Source organism: Hyaena hyaena, unplaced genomic scaffold, assembly GCF_003009895.1.
Source record: "Hyaena hyaena isolate Hyena2069 unplaced genomic scaffold, ASM300989v1 scaffold_44, whole genome shotgun sequence".
In the NCBI taxonomy this organism is placed as follows: Eukaryota; Metazoa; Chordata; class Mammalia; order Carnivora; family Hyaenidae; genus Hyaena; species Hyaena hyaena.
This window is the reverse complement of record NW_024080676.1, coordinates 2,852,097-2,858,585: the sequence shown is the minus strand read 5'-3', so window position 1 is coordinate 2,858,585 and position 6,489 is coordinate 2,852,097.

Sequence of the window (6,489 nt, the reverse complement as noted above, 5' to 3'; positions counted from 1 at the left end):
CTCTGGAACAGTATGGAGGTTCTTCAAAAAATTAAAAATAGAACTACTCTACGACCCCACAATAGCACTACTAGGTATTTATCCAAGGGATACAGGTGTGCTGTTTTGAAGGGGCACATGCACCCCAATGTTTACAGCAGTGCTATGAACAATAGCCAAAGTATGGAAACAGCCCAAATGTCCACTGACTGATGACGAAAGATGTGGTATGTGTACACACACACACACACACACACACACACACACTGGAGTATTACTCAGCAATCAAAATTTTGCTATTTGAAACTATGTGGATGGAACTAGAGGGTATTGTGCTAAGCAAAATTAGCCAGATAAAGACAAATAACATGACTTCACTCATATGAAGAATTTAAGATACAAAACAGATGAACATAGGGAAGCAAAAATAATATAAAAACAAGGAGGGGGACAACACATAAGAGACTCTTAAATACAGAGAACAAACTGGGTTGCTAGAGGGGTTGGGAGTGGGGGATAGACTATCTGGGTAAGGGGCATTAAGGAGGACATCTGTTGGGATGAGCACTGGGTGTTTTATGTAGGAGATGAAATCACTGGATTCTACTTCTGAAATCATTATTGCACTATAAGCTAACTAATTTGGATGTAAATTAAAAAAAAAAAGTTTATTTTGAGAGAGACAAAGCAGGGGCAGAGCAGGGAGAGAGGGACAGAGAATCTCAAGTAGGCTCCACACCGTCAACATACAGCCCAGTGTGGAGCTCGAACCTACAAACCACAAGATGGTAACTTGAGCTGAAATTAAGAGTCTGATGTTTAACTGATTGAGCCACGTAGGTACAAATTTTGTAATTCCTAAATAAATATTTGGATAAAAGAAGGCACCAAAAACAACATTGCACAATAATTTTAAAACACTAACGATGGTTTGTATTCACTGTGCTAGAACAGAAATAACATTCAATGAAGAAACTTTGTGCCATTTAACACTTGAGAGCATTTATGACATGCAAAAGGAAAAATAATGCAGCTTGAAACAGAAACTTAAAAGGCTAAAAAGTTAAAAGAAATTTTGACAAAATATTTAAGTCTCTAAATATCACAATTTTTGATACAAAAATGTATGAACTTTTTTTCTGGATGCCCAGTGAATTCTGTGGACCCTGCAGAAGGTTCCCCCAAGTATTGTTTAAATCTTGGTGGAGAGTGCCCAGGCGGCTCAGTCATTAAGCCGCTGACTTCACTTCAGGTCAGGTCATGATCTGTTTGTGGGTTTGGCCCTCATCTCAGGTTCTGTGCTGACAGTGCTTGGGATTCCCTCCCCTTCTCTCTCTGCCCCTTCCCTCCTTGTGAACTCACTCAGTCTCTCTCATAAATTAACTTTAAAAATAAATCTATCCTGATGGTAAGGCATATGCTCCTGGAAGGTTTGCCAGCGTTCTGTGAACCAAACTCATTTTCTGAGAACAGTTCCCTACTTTTGGGAAACTGGGAGCTCTATGTACAGATGTGGAAACAAGCTCAGAGGAGTGACCCAGTGTCCCTGAACCTCTGAACTTACCCTCCTGTGGTGCCCAGGTGGGTCAGCCCTTCAGTAACGCGAGCCTGGAAGGAAGGTGCTCCTGGCATTTCAACCCCTAGTCGGCAGAGATCACATGAACGTTGGTTGCCTGTCCTTTCCAAAGTGGGTATAACTTGTTACATTCTTTCCAACAGGGTATGAGAGTTCTAATTTTTAAAAAAAGGTTATTTATTTTGAGATAAAAAGCACGAGTGGGAGAGGGGCAGGAGGGAGAGAGGGAACCCACGTAACAGATCATGACTTGACTTGGTCAGATGTTTAACTGACTGAGCCACCCAGATGCCACAGAGTTCTAATTTCTGTCTTCAAAGATTCTTAGTCTTTAATGTTTCTTGTGGTGAGTAGTATCTCCTTGTGCTTTTCATTAGTATTTCTCTGGTGTATAATGATTAAATAATTACTTTCAAACCTTCTGTGCTTTTCTGTTTTTAGGTCGTACGCCCATTTTAGTTTCTTTGCATTTTTGAGATTTTGTTTATGATGTGTCAGAGTTTGAGTGGGATTATTGATGCAGAAGATAGGGCTGCCTTGCAAGGGGACCAAGATTTGAGGAGAGTAGAGGGCATCCTCATGGAGGGTTAGCCAAACATGGGGTGTCTTGGTCCAAGAAGGTGGGGAGGACATTCACCACTCACAAGGACAGGTGAAAGCTGCCTTATTTGGAGAGCCAAAGCCCACCCACGTTGAGAGTTGTCTACATGGGGGTGCCATGTCTATAGTCTACTGGGCTCAGGAGGCCCAGTAGAATAAAGGCTTGCCCACAAACGGGTGTCCCCAGGTAGATTATCAGTGTCTTACCAGCGTGAACAAGGCATATATACGGAACGGTGGCTTGGTTTAATTATTGTTGCCCAAGCAGATTAAGAACATCCTTACCCCAGGGAGGGTTCGGTGGCCCCTCCCCAACTTGCAGTCCCTTTCAAAGTAACTTAAAAACTTCTAAAATAAATAAAATATAAAATTACACCACTCCTCTATTCTTTTTCTACAGGAGTTTTATTACCCACTGGATAAGCAGAACATTATGCATGCATTGCAGGGATGGCAAAGGATGGATGTAAAATTCTAGGTTGAAATTTCAAGACACTGAAAATTTTATGGTCTTATTTTTGTTAAAACTACTGCACCTATCTCCCGATCTTTGTTCCTTTGTGAATGATCTATCTAGTTTTAGAAATTCTCTTTGAGGTTATTTTATCTACAATGCATCCAAGTGTAGTTTTCCTTATCCTTTCTGTCCAGCACCTGGTAAATTAAATTAATTCAGTAGGAGGTCCTGTATTTTTAATTCTAGGAAACAGAGTTAATATTTTTAAAACTGGTCTGTTCATCTAGTTCTTCTTTGTAACTTTATTCCTGCTTCATGTTTCCAACATGCTCTTTTACACAGTGAAGATAACAAAGTGCTCAGTCTCATGGAGATATGAGAAGCTAAGAGATGAAGAGTAAGATCCTTTGGCACGAGGAAGGGATAGATAAGGGACATTCATTCTCATGTGAACTGTGAGCTGAAACTTGAATGCCAAGGAGCCAACCATGCAAATATCTAAGGGAGGAACATGACCAAACATCAAATCCAAATAATAATGAGTTGATGAACTGTGAATTTCTGATTACCTTTGGTATTGCTGGTGCCTCTCAGAATCCACTCAGATCCTAAACTTTTCATTCTCTTCCATAGAAGGAGTAAATGTCTTGTGACAAGTTATCTAATATTCTAGTTATCACTTGTCTCTTGTACCCTAGTACTGCTACAAAAAGGATTCAGTGGAAGATGGAGAAACAAGTAAGAACAGGTACAACCTTGGAACTGAGAGAAACAGGGTGAAGGAAAGCTGCCTGCGCCCAGTGCTCCCAGGTGAGTCTGTGCCTGGTTCTGCCTCACAAAGTAGTCATGCCACATCTCATTTTGATAACACATTAAGATAGGACTCATCTTATATCTTTCAAGGAACCAGAGAAATAAACTTAAGTGGGATGCCTGGGTGGCTCAGGTGGTTAAGCAACCAACTCTTGATTTTGGCTCACGTCATGATCTCACAGTTCATGAGATCGAGCTCCACATCAAGCTCTGCGCAGAAGGTGCAGAGCCTGCTTAGGCTCTCTCCCTCTCACTCACTCTCGAAATAACTAAGTGTTTGGGGTGCAGGACACACAATCCTTATCAAAATCCAGCAATAAACGGTACACAGAAGAGGAAAAAAGGCAATATAAATGTTCTGTTCTCACCAGAGGTTCTCTTATTTTTTTCCATTTGTCCTGCAGGACATGCTTTTGATTAATTTAACGTTCCCAAACTTCACTAACACATGTACTTGGCATAGACAGAACTAGTCCATGAAGATAAACATTACAAGTGTGGTTACCTTGGGGTAGGGCTTAATTAGGAGGAACAGAGAGCCTTCTGAGATGTTAAGAATGCAAGAGCAGGGTATGGATGGCAGTTACACAGGGGAAACCTGTGCATACACCTAAACACTTAAGATTTCTATACTCTCCTGAAAGAAGTTACATCCCCACATAAGAAGTAAAAAAGAACTTTGTCACGTTTCTGTAATGAGTATGCAATTTTCCTATTTCATTAAAATACTTTTTAAACTCGTAAAGGAATGAAACCTTCATTTGACCGCTAGAATTGAGGGAGTGTTGGTAGAGCACTGAGCATGAAGAGAGGCATATTTCATTTTATAAATGTTCTTAACATTAATTTTTATTTTTGAGAGACACGAGAAAGAGCGTGAATAGGGGAGGGGCAGAGACAGAGAGAGACAAAGAATCCGAAGCAGGCTCCAGGCTCTGAGGTGTCAGCAGAGCCTGATGCGGGGCTCAAACTCATGAACCACAAGCCAAAGATGGACACTTAACGGACTGAGCCATCCAGGAACCCCTATTTTTAAATGTCCCGAAATACCTTAAAGAGGAGCAGCTCATGTAATCTCACTACACACTCCCAAAAGACCTCTTCAGATGGTGATATTTAACCAAGCCAGTGACCCATATTGAGCAATCTAAAAAGTAACAAGACTCAGGAAAGAAATAAATACAAGATTCAGAGGGTACTTGGGGGTTGATCTGTAGATTGATCTGGCTAGAACAGAAAATTTGTGAAAGGAAGATTTGGAAAAATTATGGACGATTTATGCTTTAGTGCTGTGGTTCTCATAACTGAATTTGTGGACATAGCTCAGGAACTTGAGCTTTTATGAGTGTATTTCTTTAAAAAAATTTTTTTAAAATGTTTGTTTCTGAGAGAGAGTCAGAGCAAGAGAGCGAGAGAATGAGTGAGCACAAGCAGGGAAGGGGCAGAGGGAGAGAGAGAGACATAATCCAAAGCAGATTCCAGGCTGTGAGCTGTCAGCACAGAGCCTGACATGGGGCTCCCATTCATGGACTACAAGATCATGATGTGAACCAAAGTCAGATGCTTAACTGACTGAGCCACTGATGTACCCCTTAGTGTGTATTCACTTCAATCAAATCTAAAAATTTATACAAGCACATTCTAGATCACATGAATGACCAAACAACTTACCATCAAGTACAGCTACGTATATCCTGGAATTAAATACTCAAGTAACACCTCGAGACACCATTTATTGTCTGGTTGCCATTTGCAACTGTTGTCAAAATCCTGTCTTACTCATGCACAACTTGACTACATCATGTGGTAGTTTAAGCTTAGTTTGCCAACTGTAAGCCAAAAGTATATAAAATTCTGAAAAAAATGTAAGAATAATTTTTATAAATTTTTAAGTTATTTTAATTTCTAATCAAAACCTATTTAGATTTAGTATTAGCTAAATGAGGGATGTAAATGTATATAATGGAAAGACAAGCTTCACTAGATTTTGACAAGAAATGACATCTGCTCTGAATATAACAGGAATAGTAATAAATCAAGTCAGGACCATAAATGATTCCAAAGAACTGAACAGCAAAAGAGATTTTTAAAATTTTACTCCTGGGGCGCCTGGGTGGCTCAGTTGGTTTAGCGTCTGACTTTAGCTCAGATCATGACCTCATGGTTCGTGGGACTGAGCTCCATGTCAGGCTCTGTGCTGACAGCTTAGAGCCTGGGGCCTATTTCAGATTGTGTCTCCGCACTCTTCTGTTCCTCCCTGCTCACTCCCTGTCTATCAAAAATAAACAAACAATTAAAAAGTTTTTAAAAATCTTACTCCTAAAATCCTGGCTAGAGATATAAAGAAATCTGAGTTATCTACTTAAAGCAATGAGATAAGACCATCAAGGCAGACCTAGGCTCTGCTTGGGACATTCTAATGTCCAGGGGTCAAAGACGTAAAAAAGAAATAGCAAAGGGGATGAAGAAGAGCTAGAGAAGTAGGAAGGAAAACCAGGCCAATGGGTTTGCAAGAAATTAGCAAACCCAAGAAATTGTTTAGGAGGTTATACTGCTGATTAAAGAACAAGCAAATTGAGGTGACAGGAGATCTCAGTAAGAATTGTTCCAATGGAAAGAAGAGGATGAAAATCTGATTGGAATAGATAAGGGAATGAAAATCTGACTGGAATAGATCTAGGGAAAAAAATGGAAGAGGAGAAAAAATAGTTGTCTGTATTGTATGAATTTTGTTTAGGATGGATTAAAATGAATACACACATTGAGCTAGGTCCACAGACTTCACTATGAGAAACACAGCCCTATATCATAAATTGTAATTACAGACAACTTTTCAAGGAGCTCTCTATAAAAGTTCAAAGAAATGAGGCATTTCTGTTGACTCCAGACAGGATGGCACATCCATAGTTAAGAGGAGAGGAGGACACGTGAGCACAGATGTTGGTAGGTTTACAGATGCAGTGGTAGCAACTTTGGCAAGTTGTTTTCTGATAATTTCTATTTTCTCCGGGCCAACAGGGAACAAGACAAGAAAGAGGGTGGAGTTACTACAGATGTGAGGACA